The sequence below is a fragment of the Eumetopias jubatus genome, unplaced genomic scaffold (genome assembly GCF_037043125.1).
Source record: "Eumetopias jubatus isolate StellerSeaLion01/CBP00866 unplaced genomic scaffold, mEumJub1_p1.0 scaffold_2, whole genome shotgun sequence".
In the NCBI taxonomy this organism is placed as follows: domain Eukaryota; kingdom Metazoa; phylum Chordata; class Mammalia; order Carnivora; family Otariidae; genus Eumetopias; species Eumetopias jubatus.
In genome coordinates, this window is record NW_028274808.1 from 15,845,111 (window position 1) to 15,871,899 (window position 26,789).

General features: G+C 39.4%; 1 pseudogene; it reads left to right on the plus strand.

Annotated features, from left to right (window-relative positions):
- The window catches only part of LOC114206196 (protein N-terminal asparagine amidohydrolase pseudogene), a 37,042-nt pseudogene extending 11,211 nt beyond the window's left edge, over nt 1-25,831 (plus strand).
- Nucleotides 25,832-26,789: the final 958 nt, after the last annotated feature.

Consider the following 26,789-nt stretch of genomic DNA (forward strand, 5'->3'; position numbering starts at 1 on the left):
GCCTGCTGGTGATGAATTCCTTCAGCTTTTGTATATCTGAAAAAGATCTTTGTCACGCTTTTATCTTTCAAAGATAGTTTTGCCAGGTACAGAATTCTAGGCAGTCTTTTAAATTATTTTAAATATTTTAAAGATGTTGCTCCACTGTCTTATCATCTGCATTATTTCTGGCAAGAAATCTACTGTCATCCTTATCTTTGTTCTACTATATGTAACATATCTCTTTTTTACTCTACCTGTTTTTAAGATTATCTCTTTATCAGTAGTTTTGGGCTGTGTAGTCATGATGTGCTCTGGTGTGATTTTCATCATATTTCTTGAACTTGGGCTTGTTGAGTGCTTTGAAACTGTGTTTATAGTTTTCATTAAACTTGAAAGAATTTGCTTATTATTACTTCTTCAAAATTTTTTTCTGTCCAGCCTTCTCTCCCAATTACATATATATTAGGCCATTCAAAACTCTGCCACAACTCACTGATAACCTGTTTATTATTTTTTACGATTATTTCCTTTCATTAGTGTTTTTCATTATTGTTATGTCTTCAAATTCACTAACCTTTTCTTTTACAATGTCTAATCTGTTATTGATCCCATCCTGTATATTTTTCATCTGTGATATTGTAGTTTTCATCTTTATAAGTATTTGGGTATATTTATATCTTCCGTATTTCTATTTAAAATTTTGAACATATACAATAGGGCCGTAAAAATCATGTTCAAGTTTTTGTCTGCTAATTCTAACATCTGTGTCACTTCTGAGCTAATTTTGGACCAATTGATTTATGTCTTTATTATGAGGAGTATTTTCTTGCCTGGTTATCTTTTATTGGATACCAGACATTATGTATTTTTCCTTGAAGGATGCTGGATATTTTTGTATTCCTATAATGATTCTTGAGCTTTATCGTAGGATGTTAAGTTACACTGATTTGACTTTTTTGGATCTTGCTTTTAATATATGTTAGGCAAAAATGCAGTGTTTGTGGCTAATTAGTCTCACTACTGAGGAAAAAGCTTCTAAGTACTATAACAAACGCCATGTGGATCTTGCGTTCCACTCTGGCTGGAGGAAAAAGACACCATTCCCAGCACTGTGTGAATACCAGACACTTTTTCTGCTAATCCTTTTAAAGGAATCATGTGCTGGTGTGTATTCAGCTAATAATAAAGTAAGACCTTCTGCAGATCTTTGAAATCCTCTCTCTGTGGCTCTCTCCTCTCCAGTATTTTGTTCTGTGATGTCTAGTCACCTTAGTCTCCCTAGACTCTCAGCTCCACATCCTCAATTCAAGGGCACCACCAGGCTCTGTCCCCCTTCCTGTGCTGAGGCCCAAAACCTGTCTCAAGGCAGTAAGCTGCAGCAATCATGTGGCTCACTCATTTGTTTCTTCTTTCTCAAGGATAACTGTCTTTTGTCACCCGAAGTCTTTCAAACCACTGTTTCATGTATTTTGTCCATTTTAAAATGTTTCATGCGGGAAAGTAAATACAGTCCCTGTTACTCAACCTTGGCTGGAAGTGAAAGTCTCTATTCTTGCTATTTTTGTTCATGAAAATGTCCATAAATAAAGCAAATTAAGGGGGAAAAAAGGAAAGAAAAAAGAAAAACTCCTCAAAAGAGTCTTCTCTGTTTCCACTTCATTCCTTCCCATGCTTTCTCAAATCCACTCCAATCTCTTGTCCCCAGCATTGTGGAAACCATGCTCTTCAATGACCTCCAAAGCATGATTCTCAGTCCTCCTTTCACTCACCCTCAGCTTGTAACCAGTTAATCACTTCCTCCATCTTGAAACACTTGTTTTCCCCTTTTATATGCAAGATACCACACACACTCTCTTGGTTTTGCTGCTGTCCGCCTCCCTTTTGTTGGCTCCTCTTCCATTTTCCCACCTTTAAAGGTTGGAGCACCCCACAATCAGTCTTTGGGACTTATTTTTTGTTTATACACACTCCTTCCTTCTTTCATTTCATTCAGTCCCAAGACGTTGACAATCATCTGTACATTCACTTTTATTTAAATTCTAATATCTTTCAGACTTAGTTTTTTACTTGACATTTTAATAAGGATTTTTAATAGATATCTAAAACTTAGCATGTCCAAAAACAAATTCTTTTTTTAAAAGATTTTATTTATTTATTTGACAGAGAGAGAGAGAGAAAGAGAGAGCACAAGATGGGGGAGGGTCAGAAGGAGAAGCAGACTCCCCACTGAGCAGTGAGCCTGATGCAGAGCTCGATCCTGAGACTCCAGGATCATGACCTGAGCCGAAGGCAGCTGCTTAACTGACTGAACCACCCAGGCAGCCCCCCACAAAATTCTTGATTTTTGTCCACTAACCCACTCTTCCTCAGGGGTCCCCATCTCAGTAAATCGCAACAGTGATCACTTAGCTACCTCAGTCAAATCTTTATTTACCCTTAGTTTTTCTCTTTAGTTCACACCCTATATCCAATTCATCTGCAAACCTAGGGAATCATATCTTCAAAATTCAACCACTTCTTACTAAATCTATGACTAATATCTGGTTCCAAGCCAAGATTATCCTTCACCCAGACTACTAAAGCAGCTCTTAACTGGTTTCTCTACAATATGTTCTCTACAGTACAGCTATTTTGTTACTTTTAAAATATAAGTCATCCTTCCTAGTTTTTTTGCAGAAATTGATGAGGTGATTCTAAAATTCATATAGAATTTCAAAAAACTTTAGTCAAAAAAATCTTGAAAGGGAAGACCAAGTTGGAAGACTCACATTTCCCAATTTCAAAACCTATTACAACGCTACAGTTTTCAAGATTATAGTACTGGGATAAGGATAAACATATAGCTCAGTGGACTAGAATAAGAATCCAGAAATAAACCCAGACATCCATGGTCAACTGATTTTCAACAACAGTAGTAAGATCATTCAATGGGGGAAATAGCCTTTTAAACAAATTATTCTGGGACAACTGGATATCTACATTTATCTAAATATCTAAAACTGCATTTGGACCCTATCTCACACCATTTACAAAACTAATTCAAAATGGTCAAAAATCTAAATAAAGAGCTAAAAGTATAAAACTCTTATTAGAAGGAAACATAGATGTAAATCTTCATGTCCTTGGGTTGGACAATGTCTTCTAAGATAGGATACCTAAAGCACAAAGAAAAAATAAATTGGATTTAATCAAAATAAAAAATTCTTGTGCTTCAGTAGATGCTATCAAGACAGTAAACAGACAACCTTGATAGTATAAATTGGGGGGGGGGAATCTGCAGATCACATATCTGAGAAGATCCTAGTACTGAGAAAATATAAAGAGCTCTTATAACTGAACAGTAAAAATACATAATCTAATTTGAAAATGGGAAAAGCATTTGAGTAGACATTTGTTCAAAGAAGATGTATGAATGACCAATAAGCACATGAAAAGATGCTCAACTTCATAGGTTACTAGGGAAATGCAAATCAAAACCGCAATGGGATAACCTTAACACACACTACTAGATGGCTACAGTCAAAAGAAAGAAATTGGAACCCTCCTATACTGCTGGTACAATTGCTAGGGAAATGGTCTGGCAGTTCCTCAGAAATTTAAGTGTGGAGTTACCTCATATCCAGCAATTTCACTCCTGGCTACATATCCAGGAGAAACAAAAACACAAGTACACACAAAAATTTGTACAGAAATGCTCACAGCAGGTTTATTCATAATAGTCAAAAATTGGAAACCCAGGTATCCATCAACAGATAAACAAAATGTGGTGTGTCCATAAAATAGAATATTATTCAGCTATAAAAAGGAATGAAGAATTGACACATGCTACAACATGAACGAACTCAGAAAATATGCTAAATGAGAAAGACACAAAAGACCACATGTTGTATAACACCACTTATTTGAAATGTTCAAAATCAGGGCGCCTGGGTGGCTCAGTCGTTAAGTGTCTGCCTTCGGCTCAGGTCATGATCCCAGCATCCTGGGATCAAGCCCCGCATCGGGCTCTCTGCTCGGCGGGAAGCCTGCTTCTCCCTCTCCCACTCTCCCTGCTTGTGTTCCCTCTCTTGCTGTGTCTCTCTCTGTCAAATAAATAAATAAAATCTTTGAAATGTTCAAAATCAGTAAATCTATAAAGACAGGAAGTACATCAGGCATTTCAAAGGTCTGGGGAGAAGAATAGGGAGTGACTGCTAATGGGTACAGCTAAAAGATTTTTTTGTGGGGGTGGGTCACAAAATGTTCTGGAATTACAGTGGTGAAGGTTACACAATCCTATGAATATATGAAAACCACTGAGTTGTATACTTTAAAAAAGTGAATTTTATGGTGTATGAAATATATCTCAACAACAAAAAATAAAATATAAGCCAGATCTTGTTACTCTCCTACATGAAGCCCTCCAATGACTTCCCAACACACTTAAAATAAAATCCAAAACCCTTAGCCAGCAAGACCCTGTGTGCTCTGGCCTTTGGTTTCCTCTGCAATGTCTTCACACATACTCTTGTTATCTATCATGTGTGCCAGCCGCTCTGCCCAACCTGCTGTTCCTTGGCCCTCTCCTCAGGGCCTTTGGACTTACTACGTCATTGCTTGAAATGTTCTTCTGCAAGAAGTGAGCATGGCTCCCTTCCTCGTTTTATTTTGGAAACTATTCACTTTCTCTAGAAAGACCTCCCCTGGCCATCCGATCTAAACTGTTAGTACCATCATTTCCTAGCTCTTTACCTGAGATCATTTGCCTCCCCAGCACTTACCATTGACTGTCATTATATAATTTGCCCATTTGCTTACTGTCGGTCTCTCATGAGAATGTAAACATTATGAGGGAAGGGACTTCTCTTATGGCTTGCTCTTTGTTGTATTCTCATACCTATTTTCTGTGCCTGGGAACTAGTAGGTACACATTATTTAGTAAGTTAAATAATGAAGAGAAAAATGTGTATAGTGGGGTGAAAAAAATATTTTAAATAAAAAATGACTTTAACTGCTTCTTCCTTCTATGGGAGCGTGTCATAATTAATATTAGTTAGAATATAAGGCTCATCTCCATTTAAAATAGAAAAGGAAGAAAATACTCAAAATTTCAAAACCTTTGTCAGAAGGGAGGGAGGCAAGATGGAAGAAGAGAAGGGGACCTCATTTCATCTGGTCCCTTGAATTTAGATAGGTATCTATCAAATCATTCTGAACACCTATGAATTCAATCTGACATGTAAGAAAAGAATTGCTGGAATTCTACAAATAGAAAAGCGACCACTTTTTGCAAGATAGGAGGTGTGGAGAAGTGAATTGGAAGAGATACATTGGAAGATAAACAGTGGGCGGAGGGCGCCTTCGTAAGCCAGCTACTGGAAAGTGATATGGCCCCGGAACACAAAATTGGAACTTTTAGAAGTCTGCTCCAGTGAGAGACATCCCTGCCTGAAAGGTGCTGGGTCATGGTTGGTATTTCTGATTTTGTTCTCTCATTCATCCATTCTTCTCTGGGAAAAATGACTAGAAAGGGGAATTCACACCAAAGGAAAGAACCAGAGGTATAATCTCTGCCACAGATCTAATCAATATGGATATAAGTAAAATGTCAGCTGAATTCAAGATAACGATTATAAAGTTACTAGCTGGGCTTGCAAAAAGCATAAAAGACACTAGAGAATCTCTTAGTGCCAAAATAAAATCTAATCAGGCTGAAATTAAAAATGCTTTAACTGAGATGCAGTCTAAATTGGATGCTCTAACAGCTAGGGTAAATGAGGTAAAAGAGAGGGTCAGTGACATAGAAGACAAGATGATGGAAAGGAAGGAAGTGGAGAAAAAGAGAGAAAAACAACTAATGGACCATGAGGAGAGGCTTTGAGAAATCAGTGATACTATAAAGTGAAACAATATTAGAATTATTGGGGTCCCAGAGGAAGAAGAAAGAGAGAGAGAGGGACAGAATGTATATTTAAGCAAATCATAGCTGAGAACTTCCCTAATCTGGGAAAGGAAACAGGCAATCAAGTCCAGGAGGTAGAGAGAACCCCCCTCAAAATCAATAAAAAATAGATCAATACACCGACATATAATAGTGAAGCTTGCAAATTTCAGAGATAAAGAGAAAGTCCTGAATGTAGCTTGAGACAAGAACTCCTTAACCAACAGGGGTAGGAACATTAGACTGGCAGCAGACCTATCCACAGAGACCTGGCAGGTGAGAAAGGGCTGACATGATATATTCAGGGTACTAAATGAGAAAAACATGCAGCCAAGGATACTTTATCCATCAAGGCTGTTATTCAAAATGGAAAGAGAGATAAAGAGCTTTCAGGACGAAGAGAAACTAAAAGAATTTTTGATCACTAAACCAGCCCTGCATGAAGTAGTAAAGGGGATCCTGTAAGCAAAGAGAGAGCCCGTAAGTAACATAGACAAAAAAGAAACAGAGACAATCTACAGAAACAGGGACTTTACAGATAATACAATGACACTAAATTAATATCTTTCAAGAGTTACTCTGAATGTAAATGGGCTAAATGCCCCAATCAAAACACACAGGGTATCAGATTTGATAAAAAAGCAAGACCCATCCATATGCTGTCTATAAGAGACTCATTTTAGACCTAAAGACGCCTCCAGATTGAAAGTGAGGAGGTGGAAAATGATTTATCATGCCAATGGATATCAAAAGAAAGCTGGAGTAGCAATCCTCAAATCAGACAAAGTTGATTTTAAACCAAAGACTGTAGTAAGGGATGAAGAAGGACACTATATCATACTTAAAGGGTCTATCCAACAAGAAGATCTAACAATTATAAATATTTATGCCCCTAACTTGGGAGCAGCCAATTATATAAACCAATTAATAACAAAATTAAAGAAACACATTGATAACAATACAATAGTAGTAGGGCACTTCAACACCCCACTTACAGCAATGGACAGATCATCTAAGCAGAAGATCAATAAGGAAACAAGGGTGTTGAATGATAACACTGGACCAGATGGACTTCACAGATACATACAGAGCATTCAATCCTAAAGCAACAGAATACACATTCTTCTTGAGTACACATGGAACATTCTCCAGAATAGATCACATACTGGGTCACAAATAAGGTCTCAACTAGTACCAAAAGACTGGAATTATTCCCTGCATATTTTCATACCACAAAGCTTTGAAACTTGAACTCAATCACAAGAGGAAATTTGGAAGGAACTCAAACACTTGGAGGTTAAAGAGCATCCTACTAAAGAATGAATGGGTCAACCAGGAAATTTAAAAAGAATTTTAAAAATTCATGAAAAAAATGAAAATGAAAACACAACTGTTCAAAACCTTTGGGATATAGCAAAGGTGGTCCTAGGAGGGAAGTACATAGCAATACAAGCCTTTCTCAACAAATTAGAAAAGTCTCAAATACACAAGCTAACCTTACACCTAAAGGAGCTGGAGAAAGAATGGCAAATAAAGCCTGAACCAAGCAGGAGAAGAGAAATAATAAAGATTAGAGCAGAAATCAATGAAATAGAAACCAAAAGACAGTAGTACAGAACATGAAATTAGAAGCTGGTTCTTTGAAAGAATTAATAAGATCGATAAACCCCTAGCCAGATTTATCAAAAAGAAAAGAGAAAAAATACCAAATTAATAAAATCATGAATGAAAGAGGAGAGATCATGACGAACACCAAGGAAATACAATTTTAAGAACATATTATGAGCAACTATATGCCAACAAATTAGACAATCTGGAAGAAATGGATGCATTCCTAGAAACCTATAAACTACCAAAACTGAACCAGGAAGAAATAGAAAACCTGAACAGACCATAACCAGCAAGGAAATTGAAGCACTAATCAGAAATCTCCCAACAAACAAGAGTCCAGGGCCAGATGGCTTCCCAGGGGAATTCTACCAAACATTTAAAGAAGAATTAATACCTACTCTTCTAAAGCTGTTTCAAAAAATAGAAATGGAAAGAAAACTTACAAACTCATTCTATGAGGCCAGCAATACCTTGGTCCCAAAACCAGACAAAGACCCCACCAAAAAGGAGAATTACAGTTCAATACCCATGATGAACACAGATGCCAAAATTCTCACCAAGATACTAGCCAATCGTATCCAGCAGTACATTAAAAGGATTATTCACCACCAAGTGGGATTTATTCCTGGGCTGCAAGGGTGGTTCAACATTTGCAAATCAAACAATGTGACACATCACATTAATAAAAGAAAGGACGAGAACCAAATGATCCTCTCAATTGATGTAGAAAAAGCATTTGACAAAATACAGCATTCTTTCTTGACTAAAATTCTCCACAGTGTAGGGATAGAGGGAACACACCTCAATATCATAAAAGCCATATACAGAAAGCCCACAGTGAATATCATTCTCAATGGGGGAAAACTGAGAGCTTTTCCCCTAAGGTCAGGAACATGACAGTGATGCCCACTCTCACCACTGTTATTCAACATCGTACTAGAGGTCCTAGCCTCAGCAATCGGAAAACAAAAAGAAATAAAGGGCACCCAAATTGCCAAAGAGGAAGTCAAATTCCCACTCTTCACAGATGACATGATACTTTATGTGGAAAATCCAAAAGACTCCACCCCAAAGTTGCTAGAACTCATTCAGGAAATCAGCAATGTGGCAGGATATAAAATCAATGCACAGAAATCAGTTGCATTTCTATACACTAACAATGAAACAAAAGAAAGAGAAATTAAGGAATGGAACCCATTTACAATTGCACCAAAAACTATAAGATACCTCGGAATAAACCTAACCAAAGAGGTAAAGTATCCGTACTGTGAAAGCTAAAGAACACTTATGAACAAAATTGAGGAAGACACAAAGAAATTGAAAAACAGGCATGCCTGGGGGGCTCAGTCAGTTAAGCATCTGCCTTCAGCTCAGGTCATGATTCCGGGGTCCTGGGATCAAGCCCCATGTCAGGCTCCCTGCTTGGCAGGGAGTTTGCTTCTCCCTCTGCCTCTCCCCCTGGCTTGTACTCTTTCTCTCTCACTCTCTCTCACTCTCAAAAAAAAGAAAGAAAGAAATGGAAAAACATTCCATGCTTATAGATTGGAATAATAAATATCGTTAAAATGTCTATGCTACCCAGAACAATCTATAAATTCAAAGCAATCTCTATCAAAATACCATCAACATTTTTCACAGAGCTGGGACAAATAATCCTAAAATTTGTATGGAAGCAGAAAAGACCCTGAATAGCCAGAGGAATGTTGAAAAACAAAACCAAAGCTGGTGGCATCACAATTCCGGACTTCAAACTCTATTATAAAGCTGTTATCATCAAGACAGTATGGTACTGGCACAAAAACAGACACATAGATCAATGGAACAGAATGGAGAACCCAGAAACGTACCCTCAACTCTATGGTCAACTAATCTTCGACAAAGCAGGAAAGAATATCCAATGGAAAAATGACAGTCTCTTCAATAAATGGTGCTGGGAAAATTGGACAGCCACATGCAGAAGAATGAAACTGGACCATTTTCTTAAACCATACACAAAGAAAAACTGAAAATCGATGAAAGACCTCAATGTGAGACAGGAATCCATCAAAATCCTAGAGGAGAACACAGGCAGCAACCTCTGTGACCTTCACCACAGCAACTTCGTACTAGACACATCTCCAAAGGCAATGGAAACAAAAGCAAAAATGAACTCTTGGGACTTCATCAAGATAAAAAGCTTCTGCACAGCAAAGGAAACAGTCAATAAAACCAAAAGGCAACCTATGGAATGGGAGAAGATATTTGCAAATGATATATCAGATAAAGGGCTAGTATCCAAAATCTATAAAGAACTTATCAAACTCAACATGCAAAAAAACAATCCAGTCAAGAAATGGGCAGAAGACATGAACAGACATTTCTCCAAAGAAGACATCCAAATGGCCAACAGACACATGAAAAAATGCTCGACATCACTTGGTGTCAGGGAAATACAAAGAAAAACCACAATGAGATACCACATCACACCAGTCAGAATAGCTAAAATTAACAAGACAGGAAACAACAAATGTTGCCAAGGATGCTAAGAAAAAGGAACTCTCTTACACTGTTGGTGGGAATGCAAGATGGTGCAGCCACTCTGCAAAACAGTGTGGAGTTTCCTCAAGACGTTAAAAATAGAGCTACCCTATGACCCAGCAATCGCACTACTAGGTATTTACCCCAAAGATACAAATGTAGTGATCCAAGGGGGCACCTGCACCCCAATGTTTATAGCAGCAATGTCTGCAATAGCCAAACTGTGGAAAGAGCCAAGATGTCCATCGACAGAGAAATGGATAAAGAAGATGTGGTTCATATATACAATGGAATATTACTCAGCCATCAGAAAGGATGAATACTTACCGTTTACATTGATGTGGATGGAACCGGAGGGTATTATGCTGAACGAAATAAGTCAATCAGAGAAGGACAATTGTCATATGGTTTCACTCATATGTAGAATATAAGAAACAGTGCAGAGGATCATAGGGGAAGAGAGGGAAAATTGAATGGAAAAAAATCAGAGGAGAAAAACCATTAGAGACTCTTAACTATAGGAAACAAACTGAGGGTTGCTGGAGGGGAAGTGGGGGGGAATGGCGTAATTGGGTGATGGGCATTAAGGAGGGCATGTGATGTGACGGGCACTGTGTGTTATACCAACTGATGAATTATTGAACACTACATCTGAAACTAATGATGTACTCTATGTTGGCTAACTGAATCTAAAGTAAACAAATGAACAAAACCTTTGTCAGTGCTAAGGGGTAGATGACCTAATATAAGACCCTTGGTTAGCAGGTCATATTAATATGACTTTGGAAAGGAGCACCTGGATGGCTCAGTCGTTAAGCATTTGCCTTAGGCTCAGGTCATGATCCCAGGGTCCTGGGATCGAGCCCTGCATCGTACTCCCTGCTCGACAGGAAACCTGCTTCTCCCTCTCCCTCTGCTGCTCCCCCTGCTTGTGTTCCCTCTCTCATCGTCTCTCTCCATATATCAAATAAATAAATAAAATCTTAAAAAATAATAAAACTTATTTAAAAATATGATTTTGGATAGGCAAAGGTAAAGTTTAAAGCTGAGATGGGTATGCAAGGCTAAACTGCTCTGTATGACAAAGAATAAAAATATAATTTCCTTGGAGAGTCTGAAGGAAAAGAGGCCAAAGTTATAAAAACTGGGGCTCCACATAAGTAGGAAAGATAAGAGGAATCATGCTACATGGGAGGAGGCAAGAGCTGGAGAATAAGATGTCTGGTAAGAACCTGGCGAGAGAAAGCACAGAGTCCCTCCACGGAGGCTGTGAGAGACAGAGAGAAAGAGAGAGAGAGAGAGAGTGACCAAGTTCGGTGAGAACAAGAACTCAGAGCCGGGGTATCCCTGGAAAGTGATAGGAATCTTGGGAACTCGACCCCAATTTTACTCAAAAGTGACCACGACTGTCATATCTCAGGAATGAAAGGAGCAATGTACAAATACAACCTTCCTTATCCTCCTCACCACCTTTTAAGAAACTTATGGAAACAAATAATCAAGGTGTCCTCTTTGAAAAAACAAACAGAATTTGATGTGAACGGTGCCCCCTGGGGTTGTGCAGTGAAAGGTGGGAGACAGTGCAGCAATGTCTGTAACAGAAGGTAGGCTTCCAACTCTGCTATATGCTTCCATTATCAGAGACATTGCAGATGTGGACATCCCACCACTAACACGAAACAAAGTCAAGGGCTGGAGTCTTAAACTCAATTTTATCCTAGGCTATTCCTATTAGGAAAGGCTTTATTAAGATATTCCATTGTTTTGGATAGGACATCAATTAGTCTTAATTTGACACTGAATCACGTTGACATTGAATTACCCTTAATTAAAAAATAATGAACTTGACAGTGCTGTGTTGTGAACATGTCTGCAACAAAATACACAGGAGAGCAAAGAGTAACTCTATTTAAATCAGTGTGTTTTTCTCCACTTGGGAAACAAGAGCACAGAACAGTGATCCTTTCATGACCACACCTAGCATTTAGATAGGAAGTTATCTTGTAATATTGAAGTAAGGTCGACGTGACCACTGTGACCCACCAAAGTCCAGCCATCCTGAATCGGAGGACAGTCAAAAAACGTTCCTGCAAGTTCTACAGTCCTATCTACGTGAAGAAATAAATGGCCTTTGGGTAAAAACAAGAATTGCTGAAAGCATCTTATCGTTCTGAAACACGGCTTTCTCTCCCAACAACAGAGCAAAGCAGAAATCAAGCAGCAAAAACATAGCTCAAATGCTGCAGCCAACTGTCTACTTTTTTTTCACATTCTGCCCACACCTTAAATACACATGAAACATTATAACTAGCTGTAGTCAGATACTACAGGAAACAGCAAGGCCAAAAGAAAAACCTCAAACATCCGGCCTTCTTTCTTCTACATGAAATCTACTTTGCTTCATGACTATAAATGTTGCCTTACAAAAAGGTAAAATGAGACATGATGTCATAGAATGGCCAGGTCCACACTATCTTTCTCAAAATTAATATTTTACTGAAAAGCACACAACTCACAGGACAGAAAAAAATTATGTTTTATCAGAGGCGACCAAAACTAAAAATTCTGTTTGTATCACTATGCCAGGAACAACACATGGACAGGGTTCAATATGAGTGTCCATTCCTTTGGATATTTACCTAAATGCCTGTTAGCTATATGTGGTAACAATTATAGTGGAGCTGGGTCAGGGTTATTTATAACCTAACATCTCCTTTGTTGTCCAGAGCAACAACCTCAGGAGAAAACAAAAGAATCCTAGTGAGCAGAACATCAGCAGCAAAGAGTGCACATTTTCTCTCATGTATCAGTAGGAAGCAAATGAATGCAGCCTCTGACCTAGAACCAACTAGCCCTGCACTTAAAATGGTAGCTTGGCGGGGGGTGGGGGGGTAGGGGGGGTGGGCACCTGCGTTGCTCAGTTAAATCTCTGCCCTTGGCTCAGGTCATGATCTCAGTGCCCTGGATGGAGCCCAGCATTGGGCTCCTTGCTCAGTGGGGAGTCTGCTTCTTCCTCTCCCTCTGCTCATGCTCTCCCCCTGCTCATGCTCTCCCCCTGCTCATGCTCTCTCTCTCAAATAAGTAAAATCTTTTAAAAAATAAAATAAAATGGAAGCTTGGGGCAAATCGAAAGGTTTGCTGTCAATCTGTTTTCTGGGCTGCATCTGCTGAGAGATTTTCATTCTGTTTTTGCATATGAATAAAAAGACCTTGGCTTGCGGAGCCCAAACTTGTGTATTAATATCAATTCCGACTTTTGCATCCTAACCTCACACGTCTTTTATCTTTTCAATTCCAATAATTTTACTTTTAGTCTACTCCAATTATTCTCTTTAAAAGATTTTATTTATTTATTTATTTATTTGAGAGAGAGGGAGAACAAGCATGAGAAAGAGGGAGCACCAGCAGGGGGAGAAGGAGAGGGAGAAGCACGCACCCTGCTGATCAGGCAGCCCGATGCAGGACCCCAGGATCATGACCTGAGCTGAAGGCAGTCGCTTAACCCATTGAGCCACCCAGGCGCCCCTCCTTAATGATTCTTATTAATGTCCCCACTTTGATACTGAATAATGATCAGAATGACAACAGCCACCTCTCTCAATAAATGCTCACTACATGCCAGGCCCTAGGCTGAACCTATTTGATACATCAGCTCTTTGTAATTGGAACAACCCTGTGTATTAAATATTATTATTCTCGGTTTATAGATGAAGAAATAGAGGCTCGGAGAGATTAAAGAACCTGTCCAAAGCTACAAAGCTGGGGGGGGGGGGGTTGCAGGGAATGTTCCCCCAAATCTTCCTAAGCTGCTTCTTCACTACTTCTACCTCCAACGTATCAAACTGAAATTCCTCCCTTCTTTCCTACAATCTACCCTTCCACCCTTCTACCTGGCTCCTACTGAGACTGTTCAGGAATACCTCAGGATGAAGTAGTCATCCCTCATTCCACAAATATTTTCCCGGGCGTTCATCTTAACACTTCATCCAGGCATTCATATGTATTGAGAGCCTACTGCGTGCTGGGTACTGTTCTAGGTGCCGAGGAGACATCAGTGAACAACACAGACAAAAACCCCAGCCTGGTGGAGCTTACATTCCAGAAGGGGCCGAAAGACAATAAACAAGAGCAAGTCGCGAACCACCTGTGCTGGCTGGTCCCGCCCGAAGTGAGGTGCAAAGAACCACCTCCCGGTTCAGAAAAGCAAAGTCTGGACACACCATAAAAAAACCGAGCAGCTGCATCTCTGCTGTAGACCTGCTGCCTTCTGGTGACAGGATAAAATAAGCTACTCCCAAAGCTCTCCAAGCGGCCCACAAGCCCCTCCCACCTTGAACTTCCCAGATTAGCCGAGCCACTGTTACCCAGGAAACGCCCGGGCCGGAAGTAGGGCTGCGAGGGCAGCATCATGATGCATCCTGGGAGTTGTGGTCCGTGCTCAGAAGGCGCAGGCGCAGGGGTGGAGGCCGGGGGCGGGGGAGGACACCCAGAAGCAGAGCCCCATGGGGATTGTAGTTTTTCATGAATTACACACATTAAGGGCGTCAGAAAATCAGACGGTGCGGTTGGACGACTTCTCATTTCAGACTGTAAAGGTACCCTGCATGAATGCCTGTGGGACAGGGAGACTTGGTTTGGAACGGTGTGTGTCGTCCTCCGTTTAGCTGTAGATCTGAGATGAATTGATAGCCCCCAAGTGGAGAGAATGGGCGAAGGACAAGCCCCATAATCTATTTGCAAATGGGAATATGGAACGATGAGAAAATATAGTGGAATCAAGGAGAGGAAGACGCCCCAAAGACTCACAGAAAGAACAGGCCTCAGTATTCAGTTCATGAATCAGAAGAACATTTTTCAGAAATTTTGGCCTCTTCCAAAAGGATACAAAAATTATGTATATGACATGCAGGCTAATGAAAGTATGGCACAGTCTGGAAGAATATGCTGCAAGAAGTTAAGATTATTTTTCTTTAGGATTACTTTTTTTTTTTTTTTTACACTTTTATGTGTTTTCTGAGTTGTTTGCAAGGGCTAAGTATTCCTTTCTGGTAAAAGATACTTCAAGTATGAAAAAAAAGTATACAGAGCAATTTTTTAAACATCCTAGTATCCTTCCTTCCGCCTTCCCTTCTCTCCTCCCTCTTTCTTTCCTTCATTCTAAGAGAAAAAAAAAGCTACAGGAAAAAAGAAAACTTTACAAATACAGATGCCCTTTATGTAGTAGCTCTTTCTCCTCTGCAGAGAAATACACACACATGTACACACACACTCAGACACACATACACACACATACCTTCTGCAAAGTATCTATTGTCTGTGTGTGTATATACATACAAATGTTTGTGTATTATATGTTTTTCAGATGATGGTGTCATACTGTATGTATCATTCTGTAATTGGCTTTTCTCACTAGTCTGCATCCCGTTTTTGGGATTTATCAAGCACAATACGTGTAGTTCTAAATAGTTCATTTTAACTTCTATATACCATTGCATTATATGATAATGACACATTTAATTATCTAATCTGGTAAGGAATATTTACTCCGTTTTAAACATTTTGCTCCTACAAACCGTCTTGTTATGTACATTCTTAAACAGGTGCATGAATTTCTCTAAGGCATTTACCTGTGACCGAAGTTGACAGGTCTTGGGAGTACACCTGTTTTCAGCTTCACGTGATACTGCCAAATTGCTTTATAAAGTAGCTGAACCTCTTATCACTCCATCAAAATTGATTGTGAATTCCCTGTGACTCACATTCTTGCCATCTTGTTAGCTTCATTGACTTAAAATAGTATCTCTTATTTTAACTTACATTTACTTTGTCAGAATTTTTAAATTTTGAAGATGGGACTTTTTTTCTCCTTTTCTACAAGAAACATGTATATTTATATGTAGAATAATTTATTTTAGATTTAGATTGCATTTCGATAATGGTGTCTTTTACTCTGTATTCTGTTTTATGTTCTATTTTACATTACTTGGATATTTTAATTATTTTAAATTTTATTATTCTATTTTTCGCTGTCTTTATGTATGTCAAGGACTAAGCAACATTTCCTTGCTAATGTAGAGAACACTATATTTCTAGTGAGTTCTGTCTAAGGCTGCCTTAAGTTGTTAGCTATTATGGCAACAAACAGTATTGTGTATTATGTACTCTGTACTCAGAGTATGTGTACATATTGAACTTGTAGGCCACAGAAAGCCCTCAACCTTTTTCTCCTGAAAGGCTTCTCACCAGAAACTAGCTTTTCCTACTTCTGTCTACTTTCAGCATTTCTGATGATTTGGCCTAGATCTTTTGGCTTTGCCCATTTCCATCTAAATCATTTCATTCTTTCTCTTATTTTTTTTTTCAGGCTTTTACTCCTTATCTTGCTGTCATCCATAAAACATTTTTAGGAATCAGGTGTATTGAGATAAAATTGGCACATAGTACAATTCACCCTTTTTAGTGTACAGTTCCAGAAGTTTTGACAAGCATATGTAGTGATGGATCCACCACCAAAATCAAGATAGAGAACAGATCCAATGTTCCCTCATGCTCCTTTGTAAACAACTGCTCCAACCTGATGCCCTGACAACCACTTATCATTTTCTGTTCCTATGGTTTCGCTTTTCTGAGATCGTGATTGTGTTAGTCGGCTCTGGTTGCTGTAACAAATTATTATGGACTGGGTGGTTTCAGCAACAGACATTTATTTCTCATAGTTCTGGAGTCTGGGAAGTCCAGAATCAAGGTGCCAGCAAATTTTGTTCCTGGTGAGAGCCTGCTTCCTGGCCTGCAGAAGTCCACCTTCTTACTGTGTCCTCACATGGAGGAGAGAGTTCCGGTCTCTGTTCTTGTAAAGACACTAATCCCATATTGGGGGGGGGGCCCACCTTTATGACCTCATTTAAACCTGATTTCCTCTCAAAGGCCCCACTTGCAAATGCCATTGCATTTGGGGTTAGGCCTTCAACATACAAATCTGAGGGTGGGAGACACACACATTCAGTTCACAGCGGTGATAAAAGTTAAATCGTATATTATGTAGCCTTTTGAGACTCAGTAAAATGCATTTAAGAGTCAACCATGTTGTTGTGTGTATCAGTAGATTTTTTTTATTGCCGAGTAGTATACCAATACATAGGTGTATGGCAATTTGTTCATGGATTCATCAGCTGGAGATTTGTGGTGTTTCCAATTTGGGGCAAATATACACAAAACTGCTATCACCATTTGCATACAGGTGTTTGGGTGAATGTTCACTTTCATTTCTCTTAGGTAAATACAAAGGAGTGGGTTTGGTATGCCATATTTAAAAGTATTTAACTTTATAAGAAATTACCAAACTGTTTCCAAGGTGTGTGTCCCATTTTGTATTCCCATCATTGCGTTTGACAGCACCTGGTGGTGCCCTTTTTCTGCCCCCACTCTAAATGTGTATACTGGTTCCTCATTATCATTTTAATTTGCATTGCCCCAATGACTAAAGATGATAAGCATTTTTTCATGTGTTTATTTGCCATTCATAACCTTTTTTTTAAAGATTTTATTTACTTTTTTTTTTTTGATAGAGAGAGCACAAAAGTGGGGACAGGGGGCCTGGGGGGAGGGGGAAAGAATCTCAAGCAGACTGTGCACTGAGCGTGGAGCCTGTTGCGCAGCCCATCTCAGGACCCCAAGACCATGACCTGAGTCAAAACCAAGAGTCAGATGCTCAACTGACCAAGCCACGCAGGTGCCCCATAACTCTTCTTTAATGAAGTGTCTGTTCAAATGTTTTGCTCAGGGGCACCTGAATGGCTCAGTTGGTTAAGCGTCTGCCTTTGGCTCCCGTCATGATCCCAGAGTCCTGGGATCAAGCCCGGCATCGGGCTCCCTGCTCAGTGAGGAGTCCGCTTCTCCCTCAGCCTCTGTGTGCACACTTGCGCTCTCTCTCTCTCTCTCTCTCTCTCAAATAAACAAATAAATCTTTAAAAAATAAAATAAATTTTTAAAATGTCTTGCCCATTTTCATGGATATATATATCATGGACTTATTTGGCTTCTTCTTATTGAGTTTTGAGATTTTTTTTTAAGATTATTTATTTATTCATGAGAGACAAAGAGAGAGGCAGAGGGAGAAGCGGGCTCCCCGCTCGACTCTATCCCAGGACCTCGGGGTCATGACCTGAGCCGAAGGCAGACTCTTAACCGTCTGAGCCACCCAGCGCCCGAGTTTTGAGAGTTCTTTATAAATTCATTGCAAATCCTTTATCGGATATATGTTTTGCAAATATTCTCACAGCCTTTATATCTCTTTTTATTTTCTTTAGAGTGCCTTTCAAAATGCAGAACTTTAAAATTTTGATAAAGTTCTATTTCTTTAATTTCTATTTTATGGACCAATCTGTTAGTGTCATCTCTAAGAAATCTAATTGAGGTTACAAGGCTTTCCTCACATTTCTTCTGAAAGTTTTAGAGTTTTAGGTTTTACATGGAGGTCTATGATCAATTTTGAGGATTATTTTTGTGTGTGGTATAGAGTATGGATCAAGTGTTTTGTTTTTGTTTTTGTTTTTTGGATATTGATATCCAAATGTTCCAGCACCATTTGTTAAAAAGTCTATGCTTTCTCCATTGAATTGCCTTTGTTGAAAATCAGCTGCCCATTTCCGTATGGTCTATTCATGGACTCTGTTTTGTTCCATTGATCTATTTGTCGATCTTTATGCCAATACCACACTGTCATGCTTAATGAAGCTTTACAATAAATCTTGAAATCAGACAGTGTAAGTTCTCCAATGTTCTCTTCCTTTTCAAATTTGCTTTAACCATTCTTGTTCTTACACTTTCCATAAAAATTTTAGAAAACGTTGATTTCTACAAAAAAAAATTTGCTGGGATTTTGACTGGGATTGTGTTGAATCTATAGATAAGTTTAGAAAAATTGACTCTTAACAATATTGAGTCTTCAAGTTAATAAAAAAGAAATTCTGCCTATGGACAATAGTTTTGACCCATGCCTTTCTAGTCCCAGCCTGTGACCTTCCATCTTGACTGCCATCCCCATGGGGTTGGCACTTGCTTAGCCAGCCCTCACAATTGCATAAACCAATTCTTTGTAACCCCCCTGTCTCTTCCCTCTTCCTTTCCCTCTCCTTGAAATTATATATCCACCATTTATTTAGGTTTTCTTTGCTTCCTTCCTATGTTTTATAGTTTCAGCATATGGATCTTGCACATGTTTCGTTAGAATCATACTTCAGTATCTCATGGTTTTGGTGATATTGTAAATGGTACTTGAAAAAACTTTAATATCCAATTGTTTGTTGCTAGTATATAAAAATATTATTGGTTTTTGTATGTTAACATTGCATCCTGTGACTTTGCTTAACTCATTTATTATTTCCCATAGGTTTTTAAAGGTTTTTTGGATTTTTTTTTACATGGACAACTGTGTCACCTGCAAATAGAAACAATTTTATTTTTTATTTTCCAGCATATATGCGTTCTTTTTCTTTTTTTTTTTTTGAAGATTTTATTTATTTGACAGAGAGAGAGAAAGCACAAGCAGGGGGAGCAGGAGAGGGAGAAGCAGGCTCCTCACTGAGCAGGAAGCCTGATACAGGGCTGGATCCCAGGATCCTGAGTTGCCTAACGGACTGAGCCACCCAGGCACCTCTGTGCTTTATTTTTCTTGCCTTTTTGCAATAGCTAAGGCCCTCAGTATATTGTTCAATAGAAGTGATGAGAGTAGACATTCTTGATTTGTTCCGGTGATACGAGGGGAAAGCATTCAGTCTTTCACCATCAAATATGATGTTAGCTAAGGATTTTTTATAGATGCCTTTATCAGCTTGGGGATCTTCTAGTCTATTCATTGTCTTCTAAGAATTTTTATCATAAATGAGTGTTGAATTTTGTCCAATGATTTTTGCATCTATTGAAACGATCATGTGGTTTTTCTTCTTCAGTTCCTTGTTATGGTGAATCACATTGTTTGATTTTCAGATGTCAAACTGGCCTTACATTCCCAAATAGATAAATACTATTTGGTCATGATGCATTATTCCTTTTATTAATAACTGAATTTTACTTGCTAATATTCTGTATAGTATTATTGTGTTTGTGTTCATGAGGGATATTGGTCTGTAGGTTTCTTTTTCTGTAAAACCTTGTTCTAGTTTTGGCATCAGGGCAGTGTTATTCTTAGAAAATGAATTAGGACATCTTCTCTCCTCTTCTACCTTCTTGAAGAAACTTGGTGTAGAATTAGCATTATTTTCCACCAGTGAAGCCATCTCTGATGGTTAATTTTATGTGTCCAATTTGACTAGGCCATGGTAACCAGATAGTTGGTCAAAGATTATTCTAGTTGTTTCTGCAAAGCTATTTTTCAGATGAGATTAACATTTAAATCAGTAGACTTTGAATAAAGCAAACCCATAATGTGGATGGGCCTCATCTAATAAGTTGAAGGCCTTACTAGAAAAAAGACCAACCACCCTGAAAAAAGAGGAAATTCTGGCAGCAGACTACCTGGGTCTCTAGCCCTGGCCTATCCTGCAGATTTGGGGCTAGCCAGCCTCCAAATATACATTATTATAAATTGTTTCATTAATTGTTTGCAAAAATAAGATAACCAATCACAACATGCATCCCAAAAAACAAAAACAAAATGCATTTCCAAAAAACTTTTGGAAAACAAAGAAGAAAAGAAAACATATTTGGTGTCACCATTTATACCTTCAGAGAAAAATATCAATCATGCATTTCATAAGCTGGTACAGTTTCTTACAAAAACATGTGTCATGTCTCCAGACAATCCTCTCAAGTTTGGAGGTTAAAAATTACAGTGCAGATGTAAACATCTTAATAAATTTTGACAAGAAGGTCTTTATTTCTTGACATTAAATAGAAGGATATCACAAGAGAGAAGCCTTACTACTTAAATGAAACATAGTAAGATGAGTCTTATTGGGACTGTGCTTTAACCTAATTAATAAACTCCTGCCAGGGGAGGGGAAGGAGTGGCTTCTGGTACGATGACCACCTGGGAATTTGAACCTACAATCAAAGAACATACAGATGGAGCTAAAGGATAAGGTTGTTATTCAGGGAAATTGGATACAACCTAGGAAATTCAGAAAAGATAAATTTGGATTTTTTTGAAATTTAGATAAACAAATTTGGGGTCCCATGTAGAGCCTCTGGCTTGTGATTTTTATTTCTTCAATTATTTAATAGTTAATCATTAGTAGTGTTGATGTTATCTTTATCATTGCAATTAGCTCCATTATTATATGGGCTAAGAAAATAATTAATACGACATGCTAAATAACTACTGAACACGTAAAATAATAATAGTTAACTCTCACTTGTCTGTATCAAGGGAGGGAAAGGATGGGTTCAGATCAGACAACTATTTATCCCTCCAGCTGGGCAGAGGCTGTGGTCATGTTTCTAGTGGCCTAGACAAGCTTTTAGAAGAATAGAATATCCCATACGGGTTAGAACGTGGAGAAATGGACTACACTATTGGCGGAAGGGTGTATTGGTATTGTTTGCATGGAAAGTTGGCATGTTATTAAAATTTTAAATATTCTTCAACTCAGAAATTTTGCTTCTTGTTATCTATCCTAAAGAAACACTTGTACATGTCCATCACCCAGTTACCCCTTTCCCCCCATCAACCTTCAGTGTATTTCCTATGATTAAGAGTCTGTTATGGGCATCAAGGAGGGCAAGTGATGATATAATGAGCACTGCATATTATATAAGACTGATGAATCACTGACCTCTACCTCTGAAACCAATAATACACTATACATTAATTAATTGAATTTTAATTTTAAATATGTGTTATGTAAGAAAAAAACCACTTGTATATGTGCACTAAGAGATATGTACAAGGATTTTCCTTCCTTCTTGGTTATAATCATGAATGACTGAAAACAACCTAAAAATCAGCATTAGGAGAATAAATTATGGCACATCTATACAGTAAAAATATATTGCAGCAATCAAAGGGAACAAGTGAAAGTTGACATAAAAGAAATTCTTAAGGACAGACAATGTAGAGGGGAGGGGAGAAGTAAGCTGTGGGATAAAGTACATAGTGTGCCATGGTTTATGTCTGTAAAAAAAGAACTATATTACGTATATGAACAAGAAATGTATGCATAAAAATGCATTTTAAAATGTCTGGAAGAATCCACTTCTTCCAGAGGATTGGGATTGAGGGTAACACTTAACCTTATAGTGTGATTTTTATAACCTGAATGCCATCTTCAGGTATTATTACTCATACATCTTTAAAATTTATCAAATAAAAAGCATGTGGAAGAGAGGGCAAAGCATTCAAACAGGTTAGGCACCAAAAGAGAAATATGAATAACAAAAAAAAAAGTTCCAAAAATATTTTGAAAATGTATCAAGAATTAATTATAGCTCTTTTTGGATGATGAAGCTATGAATGATTTATTTTTAACTTCTCTTTCTACTTTTCTGTATTTTTCAATTTTTTTATAATGGAAATACATATAAGAAATTTTTAAAGGGGCGCCTGGGTGGCTCAGTTGGTTAAGCGACTGCCTTCAGCTCAGGTCATGATCCTGGAGTCCTGGGATCGAGTCCCACATCGCGCTCCCTGCTCAGCAGGGAGTCTGCTTCTCCCTCTGACCCTCTTCCCTCTCGTGCTCTCTGTCTCTCACTCTCTCTCTCTCAAATAAATAAATAAAATCTTTAAAAAAAAAAGAAATTTTTAAGGGTTAAGAAATGGCTGGTAAATCCCAACTAGCATGCTTGTACCTTTAATTCTTATTCTGCCAGGGAGGGTAATATAGTCTCTTTGGAGTATGAGGACATTTCCGATGAAAATGCCCATGGAAAAGTGATATTTGAGGTGAGTGGCCCTCTCCTGATATCAAGTGACAGACCAATACACTGATATGCTGGAAACCAACTCAAAAAAACAAAAAAACAAAAAAAGCCCCGATTTGTAGCATTTTTTCTGATTTCCATGGTGTTATGGGTTGAATTGCACCCCCCCCAAATATATGTTCAAGTCCTAACCGTCAGTACCTCCAAATGTGACCTTATTTGGAAATAGGGTCATTCTAGATGTAATTAGTTAAGATTAAGTCATACTGGAGCCGGGTGTGCACTTAATCCAATATTACTGATGGCCTTATAACAAGAAGAAACACACAGGGAGAATGTCAGGGCCCACAAGTGGAGGGATAGGGCCCACACAGGAGGGATAGGGCCCATACAAGTGGAGGTTGGAGGGATGTACCTACAAGCCAAGGAATGCCAAGGACTGATGGCCACCACCCGAAGCTAGGAAAAGGTAGGGAAGGTTCTACCCAGAATGTTAGAGGGAGCATAGGCCTGTTGGCACCTTGACTTCTGGCCTCCAGAACTGTAAGAGAATACAGTACATGTATATCATTGATATTATCGTTATAATAGCAATTAGTTACATCATTACATTGGTTAAGAAAATAATGTTACATAATAAATAACTAATATGCAACATAGTAATAGTTAACTCTCAATTTTGGTACCTTGTGGTACTTTGCTAAGGCAACCCTAGGAAGCTAAGAGACAGGTATAAATACTTCTTACATGGCCATTTGATATGACTTCACTGAATGTAGAGTTTGGAAGGGGTGTACACGGCTGGTTCTCATGAGCCAGTATAAGCCAGCTCCAACACACCCCTGAACAGCAGACTTACGTTCATCAAAGCCACAGAGAGTTCTAAGTTGGGCAGAGAAGAATTTGACATAGATTTGACCAAGAACTTTCAGCGCAGAAGTATCATCAATGGACATTGTCTTATGTTGTATGCACCTAACTTTTCTAAATCTCTATGTTGGTTTCAAGAAGCAAATTAACCTATTTCAGTTCTAGAGAAGCAAGTGCGATCATGAATGTGAAAGTACCTGCTCATCATTCAAGTATCAATGATGACATGAGGGAATGCAGGTCAATTTACTGGGTTGAGATAATCCCTGTGTCTATTCTGACTGTTTCAGTTAGGAGTTTTAAAACCACTCAGCACTGATATATCCTGGATCAAGAGAGACGAACATCCACAGTGATACTGGACACATACAGGAGTGTCAGAACACTGGAATCTTCCTGCAGAACCTGTCTTCTTGCTCCCATCCCTCCAGTGAGGGCCTGGGGCTTTGGAGTCAGTCAGACCTGAGTTCAAATCCCAGCTCTCCTGCTTACAGCCTACTTGACTTGGGAGAAACTATTTAGCTTCTACAAGCTTCAGTTTCTTTATCTCTAAAACGGTGATAATAGTCTAACAATTCAAAGGTGATAACAGAACTTAATGCAAAGGTCAGTTATGAGGATTAACATATTTAATGCGACACCTGGCATATAATAATAATAAACAGTGAGTAAATAATAATTAAACTCTGGCAGCAACTCCCTGATCAAGGAGTCCTTAATCCAGGAGGCCGAGCAGCCCAGTTCCCAGGGTCGAGGTACAGAGGCTTATTGATCAGGTCTGACAGCAGCGCAGGGGGAGCGCGGTGCCATGTGCCCCACATGCTCTGCCGTGGGGTGCTTTGAACTAGGGGAACACCAGCCACCTCTCTGTTCGGTTTGAAGCCTGCCTCCTTCCTGGGATTTGGAGACCTGAAGCCACCCATGGTTTAGTCACTCCTCGCCAAAGCAAATGGGCGACGCTGAGAGGAAGCAACAAATGTGAATGCTCAAGACAGAAAACAAGACAGCATCCTTTGCAAAAGTCGGTGGAGCCCTCTGTCTTGACAGGCTCTGGAAGCCAGGAGGGAACGCCTGAAACCGTGGGTAGTACTGAACCTTATATACACCACGTTTTTTTCCTGTACACACATACCTGTAATAAAGGTTTAACTTCTAAATTAGGTAGAGTAGGAGATTAACCACAACTAATAATAAAACACAACTGTAATAAAAGCTATAGGAATATGATTTTTCTATGTCTCAAGATATCTGGTACTGGACGGGGCCCTCCGTCGACCTCGTGAGACGATACAACGCCCCCATGAGGCGAGGCCATGAGGTGAATGACGCATGCGCGCCGGGCACGCAGCTCCGCTCCTGTTGACGCTCTGACGCCCTGTTGGCAGGAGGAGCATCTACTTCCAGAAGGCTTGACCCGGTCGGCAGGGACTTCCGCAGAGCCCTTTTGCTGCTGGAGGGAAGAGCGAGACTTCTCAAAGGTCAGTCTGTTCCACAAGTAGGACCCCAGGGCCTTCTGTATGTGCAGCAAAGAGAGCGCCCCCAAACATGACTCCCATCTCCATTCTGGGTTGTGATGATGCCACTACTTGTCACAATGTGGTCCTGAGACACACAGATCATGGGGCTACCTGCCTGACACATTGTGAGGGAACCGACCCAGAAGCTGAGGTCCCCTTGATCACGCATTCCATAATAAGATCCTTTTTCCGCCTGCGCTCCGTGAGGAAGGGTGCAGGTGCACCTCCTGGTCGGCTTCAGTGAGGGCAGGCCTTGTCAGCAAAGCGGCCTTAACGTCTTAGTGAATTTGACAGACAGGAAGATGACATTCACTTAGTGACAGTATGTGTGACAGATTTAAATGGCTGCGAAGAAAATGAAACCCACATTCTGATAACGTAAGGTATTGCTGTCAGCTTTAAAACTGGGGAGATTTACAGAGCCTCCTTCTGACATGGGGGTCGGGAGGAGGAGCTGCACACTGCACCAGGTTTTCAGGGAAGTGTCCACTCCTTTGGAAGGAATACCAGGCCCCGAACGACCAAGATCCAATACACACAGTTAATCTCCCATCTGTAATGTTTCATCTTCTGTTTCCTGTCCTCCCTCTAGCCCTATGGAATGCTATGCCATCCAGAAGGCAGTCTAATCCTTCACCTCTCTCGTTGGTCCAGGCTGTTCCCACTCTGTGGCCTACTCTCCCTCCCCCATCCATCACCGGCTCACCTTCCTCGTCAGACCGGGAGCCCTGCCCCTTCTGCCAGGTCTTCCCGACCCTCTCAGGAGGACCTTCTTCCCTACTTGCATTATACTTGGTCTTTACCTCCATTGTAACATTTATCAGTTTTTACTATAATCGTTTCTATTTCTCCCCTCCGGGAGAGCTAAGCCTCTCGAACATAGAGGTGATTTTGAGTTTCTTTTTGTCTCTCCAGTGCTTGGAACATAAATGTTTAAATACTGTTTAATGAAAACCAACAATTTCTAAAGCAGTTGGCAGTTTACAAGTCTTTTTTCAAACGCATCATTTCTACTGATTCTAGAAGTGACTCCGTTTTACCTTTTATTAGCAATTATCATCACCCACTTATTTTGCAAATGAGGAAGCTACAGTTTACAGAGGGTAAGGAACTTGGCCTGAGCTACTCAGCTGGTAGATGGTCAAGCTGGGGCTTCAAGGCTTGGATCTACAGGAAAGAAAGCAGGAAGTCAGGGGAGCAGCATAAACATGGAAGCCTCAAAAGCCTCTTTTGACTTACAGCCCCAGCAAGACAGCCAGGAAGCTGAGTGTTTTGGCTTCACCAGATTTCAGATTTTAACCATGCTGTACCTCAGTGTTCTCGTGTATAAAACGACAGGGTTATACTAAATAAGTACTTGTCACTTATCTTATAGTTTGTGTCCACTCATCTTTCTAATCCAGAGATTCCCAAATTTCCCTGATTTCTGCTGCCCCGAGGCCAAAGAAACACCTAAAAATTGCCCTTCTTAAGTAGTTAGGTCTAAACAACTTAATAGCAGCAGCTTATGGGATGTC